Source organism: Cibotium barometz, chromosome 65 (assembly GCF_041138505.1).
Source record: "Cibotium barometz isolate CiBa-2024 chromosome 65, ASM4113850v1, whole genome shotgun sequence".
Classification (NCBI taxonomy): Eukaryota; Viridiplantae; Streptophyta; class Polypodiopsida; order Cyatheales; family Cibotiaceae; genus Cibotium; species Cibotium barometz.
In genome coordinates, this window is record NC_141110.1 from 25,815,528 (window position 1) to 25,832,283 (window position 16,756).

A 16,756-nucleotide genomic window follows, 5' to 3' on the forward strand; every position below is an offset into this window, starting at 1 on the left:
CAAATTGAAGAAATTGGAGCCTCCCTCTCTCGTCAATCTTCCTTGGTGACTCCATCAACATACCAAACCAATTGATTGGTTGGGGGTCTCTACCATGATCAAAGAATCAAGCAATTTGGAAGGTAAAGAGTGGATTATGATCTTTTTTCCATAATTTCTAAATGTTTCTCTCTTCTCAACCCCTCTCAAGCTTGAGAAGCTTAATTTGAATGGCTTTTGAATACTATTGAAGCTCTTTGATGTATTGTAATAAAGAAACACATAAATTTTCATTTATGCTTAATTTTAATGATTTTTAAGCATTTCTCTCTCCCCCCCAAAGAAAGGTCATTCCTATGACTTATTCTCAATCCAAACAAAGCTTCTCATGAAGCATTTCTCTAATCCAAAAGTAGTTTCTATGCTTGTCTAATTGGAGGCCAAAATAATGGCTTTTTAATGCTTTTCAACTATTTATTTCATAGAGAAATTATGAATCAATCCTTAATTGGATAATGATCCAATTGGTGGTCATTCTAATCTAATTAATAAAATTAAACTTCATTCTTTCAATTAAATTGAGAATTATCAGTAATAGCAGCAGAGCGGAGCTATGGCAAAATTTCTGTAAAATAAATACATAAAACATTTTCATTCATAATATGAAAAGAGGACTTCCTACCATATTCTAGGAATTATCATCCTTGATTAATTAAATGATTCTCACTGAAATCATGGAGAAATTGATTTTTATGTTTATGCTTAATTAATAAAATTTATGCTTAATTAATTTTTATGTTTATGCTTAATTAAAATATGTTAAATTTATCTTTTAGATAAGTTTAAATAATAAAAGAGGAATTCCTATTACATTTAGAATTCCATCAATTGGATGGGAAAAGAGAAACTCCTAGTATATTAGAATTATGGGATAATTTATTTAAATTCAAAGATGAATTTTTAAATAAATTTATTTATCTATGAGAAATATTTAAATGTCAAAAGAGGAATTCTTATGACATTTGGAATTCCATCATTTAGATAGGCAAAGAGAAATTTCTAGCATATCAAAGTAATCGATATTTTAATTTAGATAAATTTATTTTATGAGAAATAATTGATGGGAAAAGAGGAATTCCCATGACATTGGAATGTAAATAATTAAATGCAAAAAGAGGAATTCCCATGGTAATTGGGATCCAAGAAATTTAAATGAGAAGAAGAGGAATTTCTAGTATAAATCGATTTATGATTATTTACTAAAAGTAGAAATATGGGTAGAATTGATTTCTACAAATCCCATGAATTCTTTTATTCAAAAGAAGAATATTGAATATAATTTAATTGAGAAATTGAGAAGAAATATGAAAATAGTTGTCAGAAAAAGAATCTTTAATTAGGCCAAGCAATTGACAAAAATTTAGAAAAAGTCCTATTGTCGGTGTCAATCTAGAAAAAAAAGCTATTAAATGGTAATAGCATGTGAATGGATGTGTATATGGGATGCGATAGGATGTGAATGAATGTGATAAGATGAAAATAGGATAAGATGTGATGTAATGGAAATAGATGTAAATGTGAATAATGAGATGAGAGGATATGTGCAAGGGTGAGATGGGAAGTACGCGGATGTGAATGCGGATGTATATGTGAAAGACGGGATACGCATGTGTATGTGGATGTGTTTGTAAAAGAATAGATGTGAAGGTGTATGTGAACGTATAGATGTATAGATGTGGATATGGATGAATGGATGTAAATGTGAAAATGGATGTATGAATGTGGATGTGGATGTGGATGTGGATGTATGAATGAGAATGTGGATGTGGATGTATGAATGTGGGTGTGGAAATGGATGTATGAATGTGGATGTGGATGTGGATGTGGATGTATGAATGAGAATGTGGATGTGGATGTATGAATGTGGATGTGAAAATGGATGTGAATGTGGATATGGATGTGGATGTATGGATGTATATGTGGATGTGGATGTGGATGTATGAATATAGATATGGATATAGATATGGATGTATGGATATAGATGTGGATGTGGATGTATGAATGTGGATATGGATATGGATGTATGAATGTGGATGTGGATGTGGATGTATGAATGTGGATGTGGATATGGATGTATGGATGTAGATATGGAATGTGGATGTGGATATGGATGTATGGATGTAGATGTGGATGTGGATGTATGAATGTGGATATATGAATGTGGATGTGGAAATGGATGTATGGATGTGGATGTGGATGTGGATGTGGATGTGGATGTGGATGTATGAATGTGGATGTGGATATGGATGTATGGAAGTAGATGTGGATGTGGATGTATGAATGTGGATGTGGAAATGGATGTATGGCTATGGATGTGGATGTATGGATGTGGATATGGACGTGGATGTATGGATGTGGATATGGACGTGGATGTATGGATGTGGATATGGATGTGGATGTCTGAATGCGGACGTGGATGTAGATGTATGGATGTGGATATGGATGTGGATGTGTATGTGAAATAATGAATGCGAATGTGTATGTGAAATGATGTGACATCGATATGAGTAAATGGATGAGGTGTGATGACATGTGAATCAGGACGTGAATGAATGATATGGGATGCGAATGAATGACATGTGATGTGAAGGAATCTGATGTGATGAGATGGAAAATGATGTGATTGGATGAGAGTGGGTACACATATGAATTGAATGTGGAATAAGTAATGTGGACTGATAAGGGATAATGTGGAAAGACGAGAGTTCATTATAGAAACTGTAATTGTGACCTGTTTGTAAATGATTGTTTTATGTCAAGAATGTTGGGGAAGCATTTTGACCGTCTTGTGAATAAGGTCATGGAGACCTAACTGATAAAGTTGCAACAGTTGATGGAGAGTCAATGGAGGACATCTCGCATAGCAAGGTCGCCGAGGTCTTGACCAGCCTCGGTTCGATTTAAATGGTGAGCTTCCGGTACAGTGGATGAGGGACCAAGGAAGCAGCCTATGAGTGAAGCACATCAAAAAGGGAGCCAAATTGGTCCAAATCTTGTCCAAACTGAACTTGGAAAATTCTAGAGCCTAGTTGGATTTGGTTAGTGGCCTCCCTCACTTATAAATAGACCCTCAATCATTTGTAAAAAAATATTGGAGCTATACAATGGGAGTATTATATTAAAATAATTCTATTTTCTATTATCGCTTAACTTTTCCTCTCTCTTAGGAGCTTGGAGCTCTCTCTCTCTACAACAGATCTTGGAGTTGCTCTTCTCCTCTTGGTCGACCAATTGATTGGTCAAGGGCTTCACAAAATTTAGAGAATCAAGTCCAACTTGGAGGTAAAATCAATTTTTATGGTTTTTTCAATTTATCTCAATGACTTTCTTCTTCTCAACCCCTCTCAAGCTTAAGAAGCTTTCTAAATAATTGTTTTAATTTAAATCAACCTTTCCCTTAAAGTCTCAATGATTAATTAAGAGAAAGTTAATCTTTATGCTTATTTGTAATACTTTCTTTAAGTAGATGTGTCTCTCTAAAAGAATAGCCATCTTTATGGCTAAATCCCTTGAAAAAGGATGCTTCTCAATGATAGTCTCTTAATTCAAAGCTAAACTCTAGGCTTGATAAGCTAGAGATTAAGAAAATGGTATTTTTATGATTTTGTGTTAACAAAATAATGGTTAATTCTTTTAGATTATTTATAAGTAGTTAAAAACTATTTTGATTTATTCTAAATGAGAAATAGATTATCTTATCAATTTGGAAAAAGAGAAATAATGGAATGAGCTTAATTTAGTGAAATAATCATAATTAAGTTTGTGATTATGGTTAAAATTATGATTTAAATTCATAGTTTGATTTCCAGCATAAACGAGGAACTACTATCATATTTTCATTACAAGCTTTTTGTTCTTCAAAAACAAATTAAGAATTATCAACAGTAATAGCAGTGAAGCTATGGAAAAATTTTTAAAAAATAATAAATATCTTATTTTTAAGCATAATGCTAAAAGAGGACTTCCTACCATAGTCTAGGATTAGACATCGTATGCAAAAAGAATGATTTTCATCATATTCATGAGAAATATTTTTTTTATAATTATGCATAATTAATTGATTACGAGAAAAGAGTAAATTTTGGTAAATTTATTTGAGATCCAAGTAATTAAATGGTAAAAGAGAAACTTTTGGTAAATTTATTTTTATGCAAAAAGAGGAATTCCCATGGTATTTAAGATCCAAGTAATTAAATGGTAAAAGAGAAATTTTTGGTTAATTTATTTTTTTGCAAAAAGAGGAGTTCCCATGATAATTGAGATCAAAGTAATTAAATGGTAAAAGAGGATTTTTTGGTAAATGGATGAGAATGACATGTGGGATGTGAATGGAGGGGATGGGATGTGAATGGAGGTGATGTGATGTGAGTGATAGATATGCATGTGAATGAGATGTGGGATGTGAATGGAGGTGATGTGATGTGATAGATATGCATGTGAATGAATGTGGGATTTGAATGGATGTGATGGATGTGAATGGATGTGATTAGATATGAATGGATGAGATATGATGTGGATAGATTAGATGTAATGTGATGTGGACTTGGGTAGATGTGAATGGATGTGAAGTACTGTAAAAATATGTAAACGTGATGTGATGATATGTGGATGTGATGTGGATCAGAATGAATGTAGATGGGTTTGATGTGATATGAATGGATGAGATACAATGTGGATATGTTGTGATGTGATGTGATGAGGATAGATGTGATGAGATGTAATATGATGTGATTGGATGAGAATGGATGAAGGACGATGGAAATAAATATGACTGGATGTGGAATAAGCAATGTGAATTGATGTAGAAGAATGTGGAATAATGAGAAATGATGTGGAACAATGTGGAAATATGAGAGTTTGCTAGAAACTGTATTTATGAAACTTGCTTTTAAATGACTGTTTTATGTCAAGAATACTGCGGAGGGAAGCATTTTGACCATCTTGTGAATGAGGTCGTGGAGACTTACATGATAAAGTTGCAACAACTGACGGAGAGTCAATGGAGGACGTCTCACATAGCAAGGCCGAGGTCTTGACCAGCCTCGGATCAATTTAAATGGTGAGCTTCCAGTAGGGTAGATGAGGGACCAAGGAAGCGGCCTATGAGTGAAGCGCTCGGTGACCTACGAAGGAGCCTAGAGAGTGTTGATTATACGGTGTGTGGGCTCTAGGGGTCGTCAGAAGATACCCACGTGTGCATCGGGGAAGAAAATTAGAACAAGGTGTTAGAGTTGTTTTCTAAACTCGGGCATGGATCTAGTTGATTGTCCTTGCTGGTCCTCAAACGGATGAGTTCATGGCTCTTTTATATGGATCTGTTGGTTGCTCTTGCTGATCTTCAATGGAGAGTCCATCTGGATTTTCTTATGTGATCATATTGCTGGGTACTATGAGCTAGGAACTATTGAAAAGGCCCCTCAGTGAACAGGTGGTGGTTGCCAATGATGCCATAGGTACTATGAGCTAGGAACTATTGAAAAGGCCCCTGAGTGAACAGGTGGTGGTTGCCAATGATGCCATAGGTACACCGATGAAGGAATGATTAGAAATTAGAATTCAAGCTCGATATTTATGATCAGTGATACTATGGTTTCATTAAAAGATTGTTTTAAAGATAGCTGAATCTGTGAATCTGTGAATCATTAAAAGATTATGATCAGTGATACTATGGTTTCATTAAAAGATTGTTTTAAAGATAGCTGAATCTGTGAATCTGTGAATCATTAAAATATTATTTTAAAGACAGCTGAATCTGTGAATCAAGCAATTTCATATTAGGTGTGTAAGTGGTGTGACTATCTTGAAGTTTGCTTGAAGCACCGGCTAGGTGGCCTAGGAACTCTTTTTCGTGGTACCTGGGGCAAAACATAACCAAATTTCTAAATGGATCCTATCACTACAGTGGTTGGGCGGTTGGCTAACCCATGGGATTGGATGGGGTTAGGATGGACTAATGGATCCCTAAAATGAGACTCAATTCTATTAAGTGACGATAGTTGAAGTAAATCCTAGATAACCCTTGTTCTATGGAAAAGAATCAACGATTGTGCCTCTTGATGAGAGGAAAAAAGCATTGGACTCTATGATCCAAGTGCAAGACTCTTCCTTGATTTGCCCGTGATACTTACGGGTTTCGGTCGGATCAGTTTGGTTAGTGATGACCTTGACTACGTTAGAATAAAATATCCTGGAAGAATCACCTGTTTTCTTAGGCGAGGGAAGTTTTTTCGGGTTCGGTTTTGGAAGAACCGAGGGATTAGTCTCAGATATCCAAGGCGATGCCCCAACGAGTGAGAGGTTCTGCCCTATGCAAGAAGTGCTACTTCCGTTGCTAGCATCTCGAAATTTGTTGCATGAAGGGGGCAGGGATCTTTCAGCTGGTATCAGAGCAAATTGGTTAAAGTGGATCGACTAAGAAGCAAGAAATATCAAGAATTTGTGAAGTACCAGTAAAAGATTGTAATTGTGTGATGAAATTCATACAAATTGATATCCAGAATGAAGATTCATAAATTGGAAATTGGGTCTTCAGATGGAAGTACCACAATTGTATGCAATCCCTGACTTGCTTGAGGCCTAGATATTTTCGTGAGGAATATTCAGATGGAATTTCTAGTCTGATAGACCATTATTGTGTTAAGAATATGAATGAATTATTCTCTGATAATGAGTTCTGTATGTTCTTCTTGTAGAAGGGATCTTTATCCCAGGATTCTGTGGGGGGCTGACCAATCTAAAGAACCCTAGAATCAGTTAGATCTAAAGTTGGATTTGAATTATAAATAAAGTGATCTTTTCACCTAAGCGTCTTGGTTAATTTGGGAAAAAGGGACTTAGCAAGAATTTTCGTATTGATAGGATCATGGATCGAGGTCGTCGTGGTAGGAATGTTAATCCCCAACTTGATGTGAGGAAGACCTCGACCCGGATGTGTAAAACTCTTCATAGATCAGCTAGGACCTTTCAAGGGTGAAGGGGAAAACTTGGGCGAGGCTGTGGAGAAGTGGTTCAAAGCAATGGAAGAATACTTTCATGTCACCAGGTACAATGAGAAGAGTAAAATGGTTCTTGCAAGGATGAAGATAGTAGAAATAGCTAGAGTGGCATGGAGAAACCATTGCGAGACAAACCGTTTAGATCGGAACACCCAGACATGGAGTGATCTCAAGATTTACCTAAGGGAGAGATTCTCTCCTCTCGGCTTTTTGGAAACCAAGATGAACGAATTCTTAGAGTTAACCCAAGGGAGTAGAACTATCAAAGTGTATCATCAAGCATTCGCTGTCCTCCTCAAGTACTGGCACTGCTAGATGAAGAACAGCTCATGGTCAGGTTCATTCGGGGACTGAACGAACCTTTGAATACCTAGTGAAGAATGTCAAGCCAGTTTCCATGGCTGAAGCAATGCGGATGGCGAAAGACTTCGCCAAGGTCTTTGATGTCAAGGTCCCGCCAAAGCCATCACCATCATCTTTCAAAAGATTTCTAGCCCCCAAAGGTGATTCCAACTTTCCACTGCCTAAGAGACAACTAGGTCAATCTCAGGATATGGGAAGTTCCAGAATGGAAGAAAGTTCCTTTTCTTGGAACTCAATCCCCTGGAATTCAACTTGAGAAGTTCCACCCTTGAACAAAGAAGTGAAATGCTATAGCTGTCATCGTAGTATGGATTGCCCAACTCCTTTTGGATCAAGGTATACGTGGCAGGGAAGTCAAGGACCAAGATTCCAGACTCCAACTCCTTCCTTCCAGACTCCAACTCCTTCCTTCCAGAGTAATCAGGTTCCTTTTCGTCAAAATCAGGGAAATCCCAGAGGTAGACCCTCTAACCAACCCTCAGTTTCAATCCAAAGTAATGCAAGACCTCCGCCTCAAAATAGGGGAAGTCAAAGAGAGATGTTCCCAAATCAACCGTCCACTTCCAAGGCAGTAACGCTGGAAGTGATTGAAGAAGGTGAAAGAGATTATACTCCACTTGCAAGATGAGGACATCTCACGTTTTTTAAGTGGGGTAGGATTTAAGACTCCTCCCTCTAGCTTTTGAGGTGTAAAGGTGTGAGAACCTCCCCTTATATTCTTGTAATTATTCCCCTCTCTGAAATAAAAGAAAGATCTTGTTTTACCCTGTTTTGGCCTAGAGAGAGAAAATGTCTAGAGAGATAATCCTAAATTGAGATATCTTTGGATATAAAAATCCTCCTAGTGTCTAAGATGGATTCCCCTGAAATGAACTTTCCAATGTGCATTAGGAATTAATTGAAAATGGTATAAGAGACCTTAGCCTAAGGGTCTATATTTTCAGAAATTTTTGGATTATAGTTCAATTAAGGTTCCAATGGGACAATTGGATTAATCCAAGTGTCGAGATGAGATAAATCTAACAGAATAAAATAAAATACCCAAAAATGTGTAAATGCTCACATAAGATGAAGAGTTGACTGAGTACAAGGTTTATTAGTTAAAAATTATGAGATATTACTAAAAAAAGAGATATTTTGGAATAATGATGCGTTTTTGACACCTTGGTAAGGAAAGGGGGACTCTTGAGGTAGGCGCCTATTTCACATGTGTGGAAGGGTTTTTAATTCAAAAAAAATGTGATATTTTTATGTCTCCTCTCTCTTGGATCAAACCAAATAATTAGAAAGCGAGCCAAACTGGTCCAAATCTTGTCCAACTTAAGTCACATTGAACTTGGAAAATTCTAGAACCCAGTTGGACTTGGTTAGTGGCCTCCCTCACCTATAAATAGACCCTCAGTCATTTGTAATACAATATTGGAGCTATACTATGCCAGTATTATATTAAAATAATCATATTTTCTATTATCCCTTAAATTTTCCTCTCTCTTGGGAGCTTGCAGCTCTCTCTCTCTCTACAACAACTCTTGGAGTTGCTCTTCTCCTCTTGGTGGACCAATCGATTGGTCGGGGGCTTCACGACTAATAGAGAATCAAGCCAAACTTGGAGGTAAAATCAAATTTTATGGTTTTTTTCAATTTATCTCAATGACTTTCTTCTTCTCAACCCCTCTCAAGCTTGAGAGGCTTTTTAAATGAATGTTTTAATTCAAATCAAGCTTTCCCTTAAAGTCTTAATGCTTAATTAAGAGAAAGTTAATCTTTATGCTTATTTGTAATGCTTTCTTTCAATAAATCTTTCTCTCGAAAAGATTAGCCATCTTTATGGCTAAATGTAACGTACCCATCTTCACTAATAAAGAAATGTCCATGTAATTATGAGTTTTTATGGTATAAATACCAATGATTTTATTATTTGAGTCATTTCTACTTAGAATCTTCAAATTCTGAGCCCAAATTTGGAATCTGCGTGCGATTTTACCCTAATATAGGACTTTACAGCATCCAAAACGGACACCGGATCAAGCTTATACGCTAATTTCAATCATTTTAGTTAAAAAACGGCGACCTTTAAACCTTAATAAATGCACGACCGCACGTCCGATTGACGAACGGTCTGAACCCCTGCGACCAGGAGAACCTCCCGGACAAAAAAAAAAATTCAGTCCCCCGGGGCGGCAGACCGGCACACAAATCGAGACGGGCGTCCCAAATTTGGGTACCCCGTCCCAAAATTTGGCCCGTACATACTTACTAGGGTGCCCGTACAATGACCGCCCAAGAACCAAAAGGCGGCCGTCCACTGTATGGTCCACGCGTACCCTTACGTGGACACCCATGCTGCCCCAGACCAGATAAGGTGCATACGTACCACTCCTTTCCCAGACAACCGACACCGTACCTTTCCCCTAGACCCATGCAGGCCACTGATCCATAGCCTTTGAAGGTACACCGTCCTTTCGTCCTTGCTTTGCGCAGCTCCCGTACCCTCACCTCTCAGCTATATAAACCCCCGGGGTGCTCCTCAGACGGCACACATTTCTGTGTAGCGTATACCCTATCCGTACCGCCGTCCGTCCCTATGTAGTTTACTTGCTGCAAGTACAGCCGCCCTTGCAGCCACCCCTCTCACACCCCCTCATTTGGCTCTTTTCAAATAAGCCAATTTTTCTCCATCCCCCTCTTGCTAAGAGCCAGTGTCCTTAACTCTTCTTCCAGTGTGAATAGACTTACAGAGAGGCTTGCAGCCACCCCTCCCAGCCCTCTCCACATTTTTGCCTTTGCCCTTAAGGACATCTCACAATCCCCCCCCCCCATTTGCATAGACTTTAGTAAGGGTTTTTTGACTCAAGCGAGGGTTCGTGCGCCATATTCTTTTGCTCATACGGTGAGCAAACGAGCTCGGAATTCAGATCCGACTGAAGCCTTTCGATTGCAGCAGCGAGCTCTACAAGGCAATGCCTAAAATGGCCTCATCTCGGAGACGACAAAATATTGCCTCAAGAGGAGCACGTAACAACGAGATGGGGGAAGATGCGCCCAACGCGGCTCCAGTCCTCCCTTTTCAAGCCCCTCAAGGAAACGGTGGCCAGGTTAGCTTGGTTAATTTTTAAAAAGAAGGGATTTTTCTTAAATTAGTGTTAATGAATGGTGTCTTTTCCTCTTAAAATGACGATATAAAAATTATATGAAGTTATGAATTATGTGATGTTGTATTCGATAAATTGCGTTGAAATTGTTATCTTCATGAATTATGAATATTTAGTAAATTGCATTGAAGATGTTATCTTTAGAATTCAAGATTTTTTTGGCTTCAACGCTAACTCCGTTCCGTGCTTGTGTAGCCAGACGGCGTCGTTAGCAAAGCCCGGGAATGGCCCAAGGTATCCCTTATACCTTTGGGGGAATAAGGATCGCCGATTGAGGCGAGAGATTATGAGGCTGCCTAGTTCTGAGGGCCCAGGCTAGTGCGGTAAATAAGCCCACCCTAGTGTGCAGACATCCCTCTGAGGGGCGGGAGGATCGAGCGATGGAGCCTGAGAGGGCGACAGGCCGGCTTGAGTCCTCGCCAGCGGCCGACGATGAGGTGTATGGTCCTGTAGGGTTTTGCCCAGCATGTAGAGGCTGGAAGGCCGAATTCTAGATCATCGGCAGAATAAGAATAAGAGAGCCAGTTTGGCTTGTATTGAATTGGTTCATGTATAAACTTTTTATATAATTACATCTTGTCTTTGGTATGATTGTATTGTGTAAGAAGGCTATTTTAACGAACCTTGTATAAACTTTTTATATAATTACATCTTGTCTTTGGTATGATTGTATTGTGTAAGAAGGCTATTTTAACGAACCTTGTGAAAAAGGACCTTAATTAAGGAATATGTTTATTTATGTCAAACAGTGTGGTAGGATTAATTAGAAAAAAAATTGATGCGTGAGTAGGGTGGAAAGTGGGAGGATGGAATGCCCTGACGGCACCATCCTACGGACGGGTGGACCTGATTAGTCGGGTAGCTTTTCAACAGATTAAGTGAAAGCCTACGCTAGATAGTTAGGTTCCTAGGCAACTCTATTCTAGAAGACTAGGTCAGCGGGGCTGTGCCTTGCATAAGATGAGGAAAAAAGCGTTGTCCCTAGAAATCAAGTCTAGTAGTTGCCCAATTTATGATCAATTGCCCTATGGGTGATTTGATGTTTAGAAAATCATGCTCCCCCTGCGAGATAGAGCTAAGTCATACCTATAAATCGTATCCTTGAATCTCTACAGGGTCAAGGTGTCGATGAATAGGAAATTTTTCCCAAGATAAGACTTAGCAGACTATCTTAAGTGTTCTCCCATTTTAGAAGGGAGGAACCTTACAATTGGTATCAGAGCAAGTTTAGCTCCTAGGAATTGCAGTTTAAGGACTGTTTTGTAATAAATGTTTTACCTAACATAATGCTAATTAGTAAAGACATCCTACTAAAACAAATAAGTTAAATTGATGTTTGAATGATTGTAGGAAGAGGAAGATGCCTACTCCAAATTTCTAGTTTTTCAATGCATCTTCGAGACTGCTAGTCACTCCTCGAATTTCGAGTTCCGCGATACCATGGTGCAGATATTAGAGAAGATATCCCTCCCTCATTTCTCTCGTATTCAGAGAGGATGGGGTAGAGATTTCTGGAGTCGTGGGCCGAGATACTTCTTCATCCGAGCAGATCAGATTGGGAACCTCACCACCGACCTTAAGCGGATTCGTTGGATTGAGAAGCTGAAGATGATCAGCTTATTTTGGTTTGTCGGTACCCCCAGAGCCGACACCTCGGTGACTATAGATGGGGTTCGCATACCTCAGGATCGTTGGGTGTATGACAAAGTGATGCAGGTCTTACCTGCTGATAGAGTAGCAGTGTTGGGATCTACCCCAATCCAGAGTTTACCACCCTTACCATCAGTTTTTAGAGTCTTAGAAACTACAACGGAACCCCCATATTTCACCTATGTGGACCGCTCTACCCTTATGTCATAGTCAAGCCTAGGAATTCCCCTTGATGTCAAATAAGACTAATTATATTAGTCTCAGATCTTTGTAATAAAACTTGTCCTTGTAAATATTTGGAAATAAAATAATTTCAATGTTTTACTCTCCAAAAATTAAGCGTTGTGCAAATATGAATCTTGTAATCTTAAAATTGTTTTTACAATGATGGCCAGGACGACCACCCTCCACTTCCCAATGCGCTTTACACCGATACCCAGGAGAAGAAGCCCTGCTCAAGCAAATGCAACCTCCCTCCTTTAAAGGAGAAGGTTCAAAGGTTGAGAAGGATGCTGAAGTCTGGATTGAGGCGATGGACGATTATTTCTCTGCTGCCGGTACTGGAGTAGCAAATCAGTCTATGCTTGCACGGTTTCGCCTCATTGGAGATGCTAAACTCTGGTGGAAACAGTGGTGCCGTGACAAGGGAGTCACCGAGCATTCTCAAACGTGGGAAGACATCAAGCAGGCAGCAGTGAAGGAAAGATATCTTCCTCCATCCCATGAATCCATAAAGATGAATGAGTTTTTTAGTCTTAGACAGTGCAGCTTAACTCTTGAGGACTACTATTCCAAATTTATTACCCTTCGGAAGTATGCCCCAGTTATGACTACTTCCCAGCAAGTGGCTCGTTTTTGCCAAGGGCTAAATGAACCCCTAGATTCCCGCCTTGAAGCAATGAGGCCAAGCACATTACAGGATGCTCTCATACGAGCAAAGCCCCTTGTGAAAGAAATGAAGGCTAACAAACCGAAGAATCAAAAGAGATCTTACCCTGAGGCAAACCTTAGAGATCAACCCTACAAGAAACCTCAACAGGATTTCCCCTACTACAACAGAGGGTGACAAGGCAACTCTTTTGCCCCCCGCTCATATGCTGCTTCTTCCAGAGAAGGCCCTCTGTGTTTTGAGTGCAATGAGCCGGGACACTTAGAGCCAACTGTCCCAAGATGGCAACATCATTTCCCCAAGGTAACAGAGGAAATCAAGGCCGTGGAACCCCTACCCACCAAGGTGCAAGAGGCAGTGGCCGTGGCAGAGGCCGCGGAGGAACAGTTGCTAGAACTGCCTGTGTTATAAGTGAAGAACCGACCTTGGAAATGGCTGAAGAAGAGCGCGCCACCGTCCATGCGGCAGTAGAACACCAAGGTCCGAATAAACAATTTGGTGTAATCCAAACCCCCGCCACTCATCACGGTAAGCCATTTCAGCTTTTGATTGATTGTGGCAGTACCCATTCATTCCTTTCTCCTAGGTGCTTGCAAAAATTAAACTTGAGTCAAAAAACAGCTAGAAAAATGATTGTAGAGTTAGCCAGTGGGAAAGAAGTAGTATCTCGCCACTCTATAGGAAACCTTGATTTTGAGCTGGGTAATGAGCAAACTCATGGTCACCTTAGAGTCTTGCCACTAGGAATTTATGATGGAATCCTTGGGATGGATTGGTTAATTGCAAACAAAGCTAGCATTCATTGTAACCAGGGGAGTATCACTTTTGAAAATGAGCATGGCCAAGTAATATCTGTTCAGGGGATCACAGGAAAACCTAAGTCTAGGGTAGTCAAGGCAAAACATCTTCTCAAGGGAACACGTAAGGGTCAGCAAGTTTTCTTAGTCAAACTCAACAAAGTCATTGAACCTAGTATGGAGACAGAACCCTCTTGGCTCCAAGAATTCTCTGACATCTTCCCTGACGAGCTTACAGGGTTACTACCTCCTCGAGAAGTCGACCATGAAATCGAGGTGATCCCTGGAGCTCAACCCGTCTCAAAAACTCCCTATAAAATGTCCCTTCCTAAAGCCATTGAACTTAAGGAGAAACTTTCCCAACTCATTGAACAAGGATTTGTACGCCCCAGTAGCTCTCCTTGGGGAGCACCTTTTCTTTTCCAAAAAAAGAAGGACGGGACTCTCCGCCTCTGCATAGATTATCGAGGGCTCAATCAAGTCACTGTCAAGAATAAGTATCCTATCCCTCACATCGATGAACTTCTTGACAGGCTTCATGGGGCCAAAGTCTTCTCAAAAATAGATTTGAGGTCTGGTTACTATCAGATCAAAGTCAAGGAAGCAGATATACCCAAAACAGCCTTCAATACCCATTATGGCCACTATGAGTTTACTGTAATGTCATTCGGGTTAACCAATGCTCCTGCAACCTTCAACCGCCTAATGCAAGATATATTTCGTCCTTACCTGGATGAATTTGTGCTTGTTTTCTTTGATGACATCTTAATCTACTCCAAATCAATGGAAGAGCATGAGGAGCATGTGCGTAGAGTTCTGTAATTGCTGCGCAGACACAAACTCTATGCCAAGAAGAGCAAATGTACCTTCTTTACTCATCAAATTGAGTATCTTGGATTCATCGTCTCCAAAGATGGCATCTCAGTAGACCCTGCCAAGGTCAAGGATATTCTAGAATGGCCACCCCCTAAATCAGTTCGTGAAGTTCATGGATTTTTGGGAATCACGGGTTGGTATAGGATTTTTATCAAAGATTATGCCTTGGTAGCTGCACCTTTGACGGACCTTCTTAAGAAGGATTGCAAAATAGTGTGGTTGCCAATCCATCAAAACAGCTTTGATTAGCTGAAAGCCATTATTACTTCTGCCCCAGTCTTAAAGCTTCCCGATTTCTCCAAGGAATTTGAAGTGGTTACCGATGCTAGTAGTCTAGCACTTGGTGGTGTCTTAGGCCAAGAAGGAAGACCAGTCGCTTATACTTCCCGCAAGCTGAAGCAATATGAAGCAAACTATGCCACCCATGATTTGGAGCTCTTAGCAGTTGTTCATTGCCTCAAATTATGGAGACATTATCTCTTGGGAGGCAAATTCCAGCTTGTAAATTAACTGACTACAAAAGTCTAAAGTGGATCTTCACCCAGCCTAACCTCAACATGCGGCAAAGGAGATGGATTGAAATTCTACAAGAATATGATTTTGACATCAAATTCCGCCCTGGGAAAGATAATGTGGTAGCAGATGCACTTAGCTGCAAATCTTTCTTGAATGCAGTTTCAATGCCAAATAATCCCATACTAGTCAAGGTGGAAGAAGTCTCATCTCATGATCCAGATTATCAGAGGATGAAAAAATTAGTAGAAGAAGGGGGACATTCAGAGAAAGAGAAGAATATAATCAAGGGATACTCCGCTCATGAAGGAAGCCTCTACTTCAATCACAGGCTATGTATCCCTAAGGATCCTACTTTAAAGAAACTAATCCTCCATGAAGCTCATGATAGCCCTGCTGCAGGACACCCAGGTTATGCAAAAACATTAAATGCTGTAAGAAGGAGCTTTCATTGGGAAGGCTTGAAAAATGATGTGCTTCGGTACTTGAAGCAATGTCTCTCATGCCAAAGGATCAAAGTTGAAAGGGTCAAGATGCCTGGAAAACTTCAACCATTAGATATTCCCCAAATGAAGTGGGAGTGCATTAGTATGGATTTTGTCACAAGTCTCCCCACTGTTCAAGGAGGACATGACTCCATTCTAGTAGTACTGGACTTACTTACCAAAGTAGCTCACCTTATACCAGCAAAGAAGACCTTCAATGCTTCTGATGTTGCTCGAATATTCATCAAGGAAGTCCTCAAACTTCATGGTCTCCCAGAAAGGATAGTAAGTGATTGGGATTCTGACTTCACTTCAAAATTCTGGCAGTCTTTATTTCAAGCCCTGGGAACTCAACTTTGCTTTAGCACAGCTTACCATCCAGAGACCGATGGCCAGACTGAGAGAGTCAATCAAGTAATTGAAGACATTCTTAGAGCATATTGTGGACGGGAACCGAGAAGGTGGATTCAATACCTTCCTTTGGTAGAATTTGCCTACAATACATCTTATCATCAAAGCATAGGAATGTCACCATTCAAGGCACTCTATGGGCAAGAATGCCTGTCTCCTCTAAATTTCTCTGATCCAACCATAAGAGTTGAGGCATCCAGGAAAATGCTCGAAGAAATGGAGAAACAAACCAAGATAATCCAAAAAGATATTAAAGCTGCCCAAGATCGACAAAAGCTTTATGCTGACAACAAGAGGTCTGAAAGGATCTTCAAGGAAGGAGACAGAGTTCTTCTATGAGTCCGACCCAAACGAAGTTCTCTATCACTCGAGAAATATAAGAAGCTCAGCCCTAGGTATTGTGGTCCTTATACAGTTATCAAGTGTCTAGGTAAAAGTGCCTATAAACTCCAACTCCCAGCCCATATCAAAGTCCATAATGTATTTCATGTAAGTTTGTTAAAACCATATGTCTCCAGTCTCGATCATATTCTTGATGATGAACAAGGTGTAATCCCTACTCAAGGAGTCCTTGAATTACAGCCCA